At 39.4% G+C, this 12,175-nt stretch overlaps 1 protein-coding gene across 3 annotated transcripts in view; it reads left to right on the forward strand.

Moving 5' to 3' along the window:
- Positions 1 to 12,175, forward strand: part of MOCOS (molybdenum cofactor sulfurase) — a 262,563-nt gene that overhangs the window by 30,779 nt on the left and 219,609 nt on the right. The gene's annotated exons all lie outside the window — the stretch shown is intronic.

Consider the following 12,175-nt stretch of genomic DNA (forward strand, 5'->3'; position numbering starts at 1 on the left):
CGCAGCCCAGGGGCGCGGGCAGGGGCGGGCGGGGCCGCGGGGGGCGGCCCGGGAGCGGGGGCGGCTGCGCCGGTCCCGGCTCGCCCGGCCCGTGGGCGGGAAACTGCCGGTGCGGGGCGCGGCGGGGGAGCGGGCGGGGCGGGCGGAAGGCGGCGGCCGCGGCGCAGCCCCTCAGCGTCACGGCGGGGGTGCAGCCGCCCCCTCCTCCCCGCCTCCGGCGCAGCGCCGCGGGGGGGCCGGGGGCTCAGCAGCGGCGATGACGAACCGCAACAAGTCGTGAAATGAGCTGTGAAGAAGGGGGAGGGAGGGAAGTTAAAATGGTGCAACAGGCCTTGTCTAGTGAGGGTTTGTGGGGGGGCAAGTATTTGTAAACTACTTTTGCGGGTTGATATTGATTTCCCCTCCCCCAGCATCAAACGTTGCGTGAATATATTACTTCAAATCTAATCGTGATGGATACACTACAATAAGCCATTTTACCTGAAGAAGTTGTTAATGTCCATGATATTAGCACTTCAAAGTACTTGGGAAATGAACAAGACTGGAGAGCAAATAGTGTGGATCTGGATGTCCTGAAACCGCTCTTTAAGCCACACGGGTTCTGTTGAGTTTCGTCCTGCTGTTCTTCTTTGCCATTTCTTTGAATTTCGGTGATCAAATGCAAGAGCAGGCTTTCTCACACACAGGTGTTTAGTAAAGAATGGAGTTACACTTATTCTCTTAGAAAGATGTGGAAAAAAACTTAATTTCAAGCAGCAGTTTGAGGAACTTCAACAAAGGTTCAGTGACTTAATTTCACAGTCTGGTGTTAGTCCTATTACTTGCATCAGTGGAAGTTTGATAACAAGAGATTGCTTGTTCAGAATTCAGGCCAGATGATGAAAAGTGGGTGTTTTGTAACTGGAACATTGTTTAGACATTTAGGCAGATGACTTTTCAACACTCCGAGAGCCAGGCTTATTTCTCATGAGGCTCCTCAGTTTTGAAATAAAGCGTATCTGCTAATAAACGATTTCTGGTCAGTCAGTCTGGGTTCCCAAATGGAGATCACTGCAAAGGCAGAGCGTTAGGAGTTTGCCTCCATTTAAAAACGTTTTGGCTAATGTAGGCTACTGAGTTATACTTTGGTCATGCAACCTATTAAAATAAGTTGTTGTTGATAGATAATTTAGAATATTTCCAGAAAAAGATAAATAAAACCAAATACAGGCTATAAAATCAAATCTGTTGCAATATTAGCTAGTTGAATTCACATAATAGTCTATGGTAAGGTGACCTAGGTTGCAAATTCCTTTTGCCCTTTGTTTTCCCCTTCAGAATTTTAATGTGCCCATTCATCTTGAAAGCCTGTGACCTCCATGGAGAAGATCAGTGTCCTTAACTGATCACTGTACATACACGTGGTGTCCTGTATGGGATTCTTATCTTAAGAACAGGGCCATATCTCCTCTAGTCAAGAGCTTGTGCGTTCAAGTGATGCCAGTAGTGCCAAATAACGGGTGTTCAGGGACAGATTCCCAGACAAAGTGTGTAAGGCTGTGTCCCCTGCCTTACACATCTGTGTCTCTTGTATCTGACTAGTTGGACTTGTCCAGGACAGACTCCAGGAACTGGCTGATGGTGGAGCAGTATGGATGATAAGCATGTTGCTTGTACTTATTCCTTGGCCTCCCTTTATTTAGCCATGTAGTTGTATCCCCAGTTTCTGAAGGTCTCAACACACTGCTGTTGTTACATAAATGTCTTTTAAAGCTCTAGGTCTTTGTTGCCTTGCTGAAATAATGCAAAGAAAAGGTGGCTGTACCAGTTGGCAGCAGCAATAGTAAGTAAAGGGGCCTTCTCTAAGTGACTTACAAAAAATTAGTGGGTCTTTCAGGCATTTAGCTACTTAAGCATTTTCAGTAAACTGCTAGAACATGCAGGTTAGGGGATGAGGGAGAAGTTTTACATCTCTGGAGGTCTTGGGTCAGCATTATGGGTAAGTCCTGATTGTATGAATGCTGATTCCCTAAGGAACCTGGTAGCTGGTCATAGGGTTGATCTCTGCTGTGTGTCCCCCTACTGCACAAAGGTGCTGCAATTTAATCCCTTCTAGGAAAGAACAGTCTTAACTAGTTCCGCTAGGCAGAAGAGCATGAGCTCTATTTTTAGGTAGGTAACAGTAATGTCTTGCTCTGTCTGTTTATTTGGGGCATGCCTCAAAGATCTTCCCGTCATTAAAGTTGGATAAAAATCCAGATTTTGCTGCTCACTTTTTATGTGAACACAATTTTTTGGAGTCCTCTCTAGATATCCATGAATTAAGCCTAATGCTCAATTTTGGAAGTGTCATCTTTGTGTAAGCAGCATGTAATAATAATGGTAATTATTGCATATCAGTGTGTTCACTTCTTCCTGATTGCTGTTATTTGGTGGCATCCACTAAAGACATCTTGTGCAAATGGTGTTCTGTGTTATAAACCTTTGCTTGCATGGTACTTGTGCTTCTCTTGCAGTTCTAGTATGAATAGTTGCACAAGTGCCTGTTCAGAAGAAGGTGCAACAGATGTGTATAGGGGAACACTGGCTACTGGCATACTATAAAAACAGGATTTTTCAAAGGTGGTCCACCTGTTGCCCTGTCAAAATCTGGGATTTCACCCTTGGCTCCATCTGAAGGAAAGTTAGGCTCATAGTGACTGTGTTGGGGAATTACCCTTCAGGTTTTTGGAGGGATAAAAGGAAGTACTTTACTTCCTTGAATCAGCAGGGGTCTGTCAGTTTTGGCACAGAAGCCTTAAATTTTACCTTTTAAGCCAAAGTTTATCTTCACTTTTGTAATTCAAGGGCTGTTAGCTGATGGCTAGAGCAGGCCCTTCTAAAAATATATGTGGAGCCTGTGAAACAGATCCCTGTTTCACAGGCAGCAGAGTATGTGCAATATGTGACCTTGACTTTAATCTTGTGAGCAGCGCACCCTTATCTGCAGTGTAGGATTGTAAATTGTGCTTTAGAAAATGATAAAGAAATCAGCGGGAGTTTATAGGTTCTGTTGTTAAGTAATGGGGATGAATATGCTTCTGTGATGTTTATCATAGCAAAGAAAATATCAGCTTCAGTTTGCATTGTGGTTTGAAAAAAGGAAAAGCTGACATGATTTGTGATGCAGCATTTAATCCCAAGATAACTTTCCAGTTTCAGTTGTGTGCCAGTATTCTCCTCTAAGATAGCTGTGTCCATTTCAGTGGAAGCTTTCCAAGAGCGATAAGCAGTGGATACTCATCCCCCAAATAAAAACCAGTGCGTATTAGCAATCATGTATGTTTTAAGGGCAGCTGACTATTTTAAGGTAGTCTTTTAACTGAGGTAAGATGCGCTGTCATATTTAATGTCTAATCAGTCACCGTTCTGTACTTCAACAGTCATGTGACAAATCATGTGTTAACATAGTAGTGTGAATATTTGTGATGTCTGTGATTACATACAACAGTAACAATGTAGCTTGCCTGTTAAACAAAGAGGAAAGGCAATCCAAGCTTTGAGTAGGAGAATTGGCCTTTGTTTCTTTGGAAGTCAAATGATGTCCCACGAACAGGTCACCTGTACGAGAGCTTATTCTGTTATTCAGTTAAGGAATGATGCTCGGTCTGACCTTAAACAAAAATAAAAATTTTTACTTATATTGCTGGTTTAATTGTTTGCACTGACTTTTCCAGTAAGTGGGAGAATGGGAAAAGCAGATCTCCTCCGTGCACTTTGAGTTAGTCCTTAGTGGCTTGGTTAGCAAAGGTCAACTCTGTCCTCTGAGCGCAGAAAAGCCTATCTGTTTTGTCATGTTTGGGGTAGTTTGGTGTTTTGGCTGAATTTCAGAAGTAGGAAATGCATTTTGGTGTGTCAGCTCAGAGTAATTTTGTTGATAGGTAGCTGATGCTCACATTTTATGAAACTTGAGAAGAGTGTACCGTGAGCCTGAAGAGTTGTATTCACTTGTTAATTGCAAATATAGGCGTAACCTCAGTTTCTCTACTGCTGTGCCAGTTTGCTTGCCTTGTCAAATGAGAAATTCTATTAGCCTTGTATCTGAGATTGGTTTCTTCCTTTAAAAAAATAAAGATTTGGAATAATTTCTGTGGGTTTTTTGTGGTTTTTTTACATCCAGAGGTTTTGTTTTGATTGTTTGTTATGTTTGATCTGGTAGCTGTCTTCTGTTTGTGTTTGTTATGTTTTGCTCATTTCCTAATTATTAATAATTTTTATTTGTGGATTAATATTTTCTTTTAAATCTCTTATTCTTGAAGACTGAGTGTGTGTGTTCAGCAAAACCTTTTATAGTTAGGTTCTTTGAGCAATATTGTTCTTTGAGCAAGTTAGCAATATGGACGTCTCATCATGCTATTTAAAAAAGTTTGATAAAGAGGGATAAATTTAGTTTGATTGATTGTTCTCTAAGGTCTATGCTGAACCAGAAGCAAGATATGTGCCATTTTGTGGTGAGGTGCAATAATTAATTGTGAGCTGAGAGCTCCTCTTCCTACCACTGCAAGTCTTGGTCACTCTCCTCAGCGACTGTGAGATCTCTGGCTGGTAACCTGCTTCTGTCCTCTGTAGCCCCGCTGTCACAACATGATTTGATTTTGTGAAACACTTTTATTATTTTTTTTTCCAATTTGGGAGGGAAAAGAAAGCAAAATAAATTAATTTATTGAAGGAGGTTGCTAGTGGACAGTTTGAAATGCTAGAAGACATTTTGGAAGGTGCATTTAGTGGATGGAAAAGGTGTCGTAAAAAGAAGCTGTGGTATGGGAAGTGTAATTGCACAAGTACTGCCGATTGTTTTGTAAAAACCAATACGTATGCTTATGTAAAGCATTAATGTTCCCTGTTGATTTCAAGTCAGCAGTAGTTGTCTAAGCTATTACCTAACAATTGATATCAAAGAGGAAGCGTGTATGGAACACAAAGTGGATTTAATGCCAAATGCAGTAATAGCAACTGTGTGTTAGTTTCAGATGTTTTCCTCTGCCTACATGGAAGTAACAGGTACTGTTCAGGAATTTCTTCTCTTGCATTTCAGGGTTTAGAAGGCTGTTGGTGGTCTGCTCTGTGCAGGACTGATCGTTTAATTGATCACCCAGAGCTGGGTGTTCTTTTGCTCTTAGTGATGGACCTAGCTCTTAGTGAAGAGTAGTCAATGATGTTGGCATGGTAATATTTCAGCACTGAATAAAGTTTTAATTACTTAGTTACTAAAGTTTAGTTAGAGGAAAGAAAAAAATCCCTGAAAGACACAGGAAATGTCTTCTCTTTCTTGAATTGTCTTACTCAAAGTAATATATGTATAATCAATTTTTAACTTTGAATTTGGTGTTGTAATACCCACATAAAGATGTCCACTGCACCATTACACTGGCTCTGTAATCACTTATGTGACGTAGTACAAGACGTTTAAAACTGGCTGAAATACAAGGAACATTGAACGAAAAAGCAAAATACCAAACCCCATAAACCTGATACAGTCGACATGAACTCGGAATTTTCAGGTGTATTTTAGAAATGAAGTCGATCAGCTGGGACTAGATTCTTCACAACAGGAAATAATCATATGTAGACATTAGGATTTTTAAATCAACATGTGGAGATAAAAAAAAAAATAGATTTGGAAAGATACTTTATGAAACTCCATAGATGCTGCAGGGTATCAGCCACCCATTTAAAAAAAAATGCACTTTTAATTAAAAGATACATTATCTCTAAAATTAATGTCTGCACAAGATGTATATTAGTGCATGAAAGTATTGAAACAGGCAGATGTTTTATTTAGAAAAGCACCAGATGCTTTCTTACCTCTTACTCAAAAATTGGAAATGCACCAAAAACTTGTTCCTACAAAATCCCACATCAGTGGTGCTTTCTTCCCTCTGTTGCCTTTGCTTCCTCTTAGATTCTCCTGTTTGTCCTCTGTTGTTATGATGCTGCTGTATGTGAGATGGGTATCGATTTCTTCCTCGCCTTTTTCTGCATATTTCCGTATGATGTATATCTGATTTGGTTTGGGGTTTGTTTTAAATATGAAATGTAAGTTTATGAATTAAAGAGCATATGTAAGTTTTCAGACCAATGCGATCTGCTTATGGTGTCCCTGCACTTATACTGGAATTTCCGCTGCAAAATCAGAACCTGGCATGCTCTTGAAATTTTTGTAGCAATTCCCATATCTGAGCTGCTCACCAGAATTCAAGGGTACTCCCAGTCTGAGGACAAAAAGACAAACGCAGAGGTGAGAGGTCAGTTTTTGTTGATCAGTTTGATTCATTGCGTACGTAGTATCAGAGAGATGCTGCAGAGGCATTGCCTGGGTGTGAAACGACTGTCATTGAATTCAGGAAGACCATGCTGCAGAGTGCTGCATAATAAAAAGCACTGATATGAGAGGTTGATAAATGGGTAGACAGCACAGTATGTTTGCAGAGCAGGAGGCTAGTGGGATGCTTAACTTGGAGGTGATATTTAGGAAGTAGGATGCTGAGTTCTCAAATGTCTCAGACTTCTTATAAAGGTCTTGGCCCAAGCCACCAGTGGAGATGTTTTCCTTTATGTGATTCTAAAATACTAGTAAGGTGTTTGGGGTTTTGGTTTTTTTTTTTTTTTTTTTTTTAATATATTTCTGAACTTAAAAAACGAACTTAAAAAAAAACAGATTATTTTTAGGAATATGCCAGCTTGGCGTTGGTAAAGGTTTTTTTCTCTTCCTAAGTTAATAATGCTGATAGTGTTGCCTTGTCTGCTTATTATAACCACAGACTGCTTCCTGTCACATTAGTTAGGAGGAAGATGTGTTTTGTGGAGGCATTGTGAAAAAAGGTGGTGTCAAGAACTGAAGGTTTGGGAAAGGAATGTTACAATTATGGTGAAACAGGGGTATATTAGGGCAGGGAGGCATAAAGACAGGCCACAAAGCAGTAAAAAGTCCGACTTAATTAGTTTCATTGCTAATGAGGCAAGTTGTTATGCTCCTGCCAGTATTTGTGGCAGCCCAGTTACATTCTGTGCTGTTGTACTCTTTGCCCCTTCACTGTCTTCCTGCTGTAGAGAAGTGCTGGTCTGTGAGGTGTCTGCAATGGGGATGAGACCCCAGGCAGGCAGCTGTTGTGAGTATCATGCAGGAAAGTGAAAAAAGCAGAAGCTGCTGTTTTGTCCAGTATGTGAAATACACATATAAGATTGGAAGGCAGTTCTTTGGGAGGTAAATCTTTCCCTCCCTGCTATTTCATTTCCACTTTCTTGCTTTCAGGATTGTACTCAGTCCTCCTTTCTTGTAGCAGCCAGGGGAATATGGCTTTTACAAGAGAAGTAAAGAAGGTGTGATTTCTGTGCTCATTCCGGTTAGTTCCTGGAGCAACAGGATCTAAAATGCTTTTAAAAGAAAGCTAAGAACATGACTGGACAAGATTTTTGTCACTTAGTGCCTTCTTGAAAGAGAGATATCTAGGTATGTGAACTTCTGGTGACATGGTTGGCTGAGGAAGGATGATTACACCACTAAGCTTACATCTGCTGGCAGTATGCAAAATAATGTCCTAAATAAAAATTTGGAAAGATGACAGGAAGTTCATTTGAACAAATATTCATTAATTAAATAATGTGTGAATTAATTTCATTAATGCACAATTAAACACCAAATATTGCTGTTTGTATCCCTTTGCAAACTTATGAACAGGTCAGGTGAAGTTACACAGGTATCAGAAAGTTTGTCCTGTAATTTCTTCCTGAGGAAGAAACAGAAGCCCAGGATTTTCCACATTTTTATGTTCATGCCACACAGTGCATTAAAGTTGTCATAATTCAGTAATTTGGAACTGATAGTATCAGTAATGGGCACAAATGTATGTTGCCTTGCTTTCAAAAAAAAAAGGCTTTGTACTGCTGTTGAGTAAAGTACACTGTTCACCTGCTGTGCTGCTCATTTCCTAAGTAACTTATTAAGGAGTGTAACCTGTTAAGTAACTTACTAAACACGTGACTAGGAGTCACATTTTTATTATTTGTTTATCTGCGTATAGTTTCTTTTAATATAAACAATTGGAATTGTCACAAAACAAAATGTTACTCAGCAGCTCTGGCAGTACGCAACTTTTAAAATTCTCTTTGATGCATCACATGCTAGGAAGATAATTTGTTACAGATTTAATCAACTTAGGAGTGCATAACCCAGTGAGCAGAATGGGAGACACTTTTTAGTGCCCTGGCTGATCTCAGTTGTGATGGACAATTTGCTTTGATAATGCCTGTTGCCTCCTTATGAGACTGGATAAAAGCATATAAATGAAAGTGGTTAGCTTAGCAAGAACTCTGCCTGATGGACTGAATGGAGTAAAATTAAAGACTGCCCAAAAAAGGAGCCTTTGCCAGCCGCAGACGTGCTTCTTCCCCCCCCCGCACATAAACTAGCTGGTATTGCAGAGCTGAGAAGCTGACCAAATTGATGTTCAGACAAAACTGTACGCAGATTACTGTACTCTGTGGTTATTTGACCATAGTTTGTGTTCAAAACCAAACAAAACATTTGATTAATGAATAACAGCTTTTAAATGTATTCCCTTAAGAATGTGAATGCCCAAGAAGTACCCTGTTGTGGAAGGTGGTCATGAAGTGTAGCAATATGATAATAATCCTCTTCTTATCACCTTAGCATAGATGTTTAGTGACAGGTACTGTGCTGCTGCGACAGCCTAACAATACAAATACAGTTTTGTTGCCCTTCTAAAAAGGAGATAATTTAATACTAATATATATGAAGAAAAACATACACCATTTAAATTCATTAGAACTGGAAGACTTGTGGTACATAAGAAATAAACTAAAACCTGCTTGGGTAACATGAAATTACATGCCAGAGACATTAAAATGCAAAAATAACTTTTAAGGAATATCTGCAAAGGTGTATTTTGAAGATGGAATAAGGAAGTAAGGAGAGTGACACATCTGAATGGCACTGCAGCTGACTTTCCTTTTTCTTGGAACTGAGCACCCCTGTGATTGGAACTCACAAACTCCTTTCTGTTCTGCTGCTTACAACTATTTTTGATTTGTTGGAGGTGCAGGCAGGTTTTTTTTTCTGGTAATGAAATTAAGCTCTCTGTTTCAAGGATTATTAACTGTCTAGTTAATATTCTGTCACTGAACTTAGTATCTCTCCAAACTCACCAAAATCAGAAATTTAGAAGGAAGAGAGAAAAACTATGGTATTTTTAATGGGAAAATCACTTGCTGTGTACATTAAATGCCCCCCCAAAACCATATTAATTTGCAAAGCTGGAATCTTTGTGAGAATCAATTTACCTTCCCATCTTACTTTCCATTTTCCTTTCTGTCTTTCATTTTTTTGGTGGAAGTTGTCTTTGATGTAGAACTTCCTGAAACCACAGCTATAAATCTGTCATTTATTGGGGAAATGAATGGTGGATTTCAGTGAATCTATTCCAAATTCATGCTGAGGTGAAACTCACTGAAGTGGAATTTGAGTAAAAAGTCATGGCACTAGCAGTTGTATCTGCTCTTTGTCTTTCAGGATCAGTTACAGAGTGACAGAGTAACTTCTCTAACCAACAGAAAATAATTTTTTTTTTTTCTTGCAAAGTAAACCTAGAGTAAAGGCTCTGATTTTGGATTTAGGTGAGAATTTAACTTTTCATTAATTAGAATAGCAGCTATTGATGTACTCACGCCTATCTAACATCTCTACAGCATTGAAGGGATTACCATGCATTGAAGAGGTTCTCCTATGAAAAAAACACTACAATTATAACTCCAACATAAGGGGTATCTATTCTTTGGGAAGCACTCATTTTTTTTTGTAACATAACAACAATTTAGGATTTGATACTGTGAAATACATTCCTTGAGAAGAGTTGATCATGAGTGGTGATTCCTACTGCAGTTGCATTCTTTAAAGCCTCTAGTGTCTAAAACACTGAGCTGAAGGAGGAGGTGGGATGTGAGGACAGGGAAAGGAGGCAGATGTCTGGGACAGAAAGTAAGTTTCTTCAATATTCCTTTTTCATGTCACAAAAAGCTATTTCAATAGTAACTTTCATAGCTCATTGTCAAGTTTTAGTTTTAAACTTTCCGTCTTCTATTTCTGTAGCAGCCTAGGGGTTTTTGGTTGGAAAATAGAATTTAAAGTGATCTTTGGGTATAAACTACTACTTGGAAAAAACCCAGGCTTCTGGGAGTGAAGAAGCAATGATGATTTTCTTAGGAGCTGCCTTATGTTCAGGCTTGGTGAATCTTATCTGCAGAGCACAGAAGGCATCACTGCACTGCAGGGCCATGGAACCAGGGCTGTCTTCTGGTGAGCACTACCATAGCCCCAGCTTCACCTGACCCACTAGGAGAGGTGTGGGGACCGAAGTCAAAGCCTTCCTCTGGCACTATAGGAACCCTCCTTGAGATTTAGGCTCTGTAAAAACAAATCCTCCCTCCACCCCCTGTTTTTCAATATTAACTTGCCCAAAGGGTGGGTCTAGTCCAGTGAAATGCTCTTTAAGGGGTGAAGCCATCTACTCCTCCCTCTTGTAACTCACCCTCTTGGTTATCCTTAGGAGCCTGTGATACTATGAGGTTGAGTACTTCATGAATGATGAAAAGTAAAAATTCTAGTGAGCTACATCAATACTTTCTTTACTGAGTTTCCTTTCCATCCGGTATTTTTCAAGGTTTGGAAGAAATCTTCCCCTGCCTGCCCCCCAGATGTCAAATTTAAAAACAGCCGCTTTTGTTGAAATATTTATATTCTGATTAGCTCTAATGAAAGGCGAAGCCAGCTTTTTAGCTCATGGGAGCTGAAGCTACCCATAAAAAATAAATTATGAAAGCTTCTGTTCCTTTGAATGTGTGGACTGTTGCAGTGTTCATAGTGTGTAACACTTGTTTGGAGGCATTTGGTCAATTCTTTGAGCTTTGCATCACTAAGCATGACAGGTCCTAAGAGATTAAGTATCTGTTACTGTCAGAACTTTAATCAGTTTTTCTTCCATTTCTGCAAGTAAGAGAAGGATAGGTGTACTCGTAAAGTATCATGAGGATTACACTGCAGCACTTCCTGGATAAACTTCAGCACTGCTGGAGCGGGGGAAACAGTGCCAAGTAATCTCATGACAGCTGTCATGTTTCCAAAAGTGTGTGATCAGTTCTTGAAATGGGAATGTTACATACCTTGTGGGTACACCCAACCTATGGTATCAGCCACTTCTGCTTCTGTTTCCTTCCATTTGAGTGGCAGAAATATGATTACATACTAAACTAATCAAGTAGCAGTTAGTTTACAATGTTCTTCTTCAGTTTTTGTATTTCAGTATTACATGTAAAACTACTTATGAGTGGGTATTAGAAAGTAAAGAGGAAAACCTGCTTTTGGCTACTTCCCACTTCTTCAAGTGCCTCCTGAACTTTATGTTTGTAGAACTTACTGTGTCTAAAAATTACATGGGTTCTTACATGGGTTGTATTGAAACAGCATAAGAATTTGTCAAATAAGTACAATTGATAGTTATAGTTATAAAAGTCTTCCAGATATGAGGGGTGGGGTGTGGAAGGGAACTCTCTTGGTTTTTTTTCCTTCTTTAGATCAAGAGATTAGTTGTTATACTTTTTTTTTTTTTTTTGGCTGTGGTTTGAGTTCCCCATAGTTGGAGAATAGAAATAGCTGAATCCAGAGGAGAAAACTGAAAATTTACTGTTTAGTCTGCTAACGTCAATGAGTTATGGACAGTGTTGCATGCACTGAATCTACTTCACTGCACTATGTATTCCTTGTGGAATGACTCAGAAGAAAACAGCAGTCTAGTCTAATGTATGTAGTCTCTGGATATATGTTGGTTGGATTTCCCAGCTTGTAGACAGGAATATGATATGAGGAAAAATGAAACTCTAGAGAAAAAAGTCATATAAGGAAGAACCTATTCCTATCAAAACTGATTGTTATTGTCTTTCCACTGACAGTCATTACAATGGGTATATATAAAAATATAAACAAAGATATAATAAATATGTGTGTGTACATATATATATATATGAATCCAGGAATTTTAGTTTCACTGTAGTGAGAACACAAAGTGCTTAACAGTCATCTTTCTTAGCAGAAGGAAATAAAAGTGTTTTAAGTTGGAAGGGGACTAGGGCAAAGAAGAACGTGGAG

The sequence above is a fragment of the Falco punctatus genome, assembly GCF_963210335.1.
Source record: "Falco punctatus genome assembly, chromosome: 3".
In the NCBI taxonomy this organism is placed as follows: domain Eukaryota; kingdom Metazoa; phylum Chordata; class Aves; order Falconiformes; family Falconidae; genus Falco; species Falco punctatus.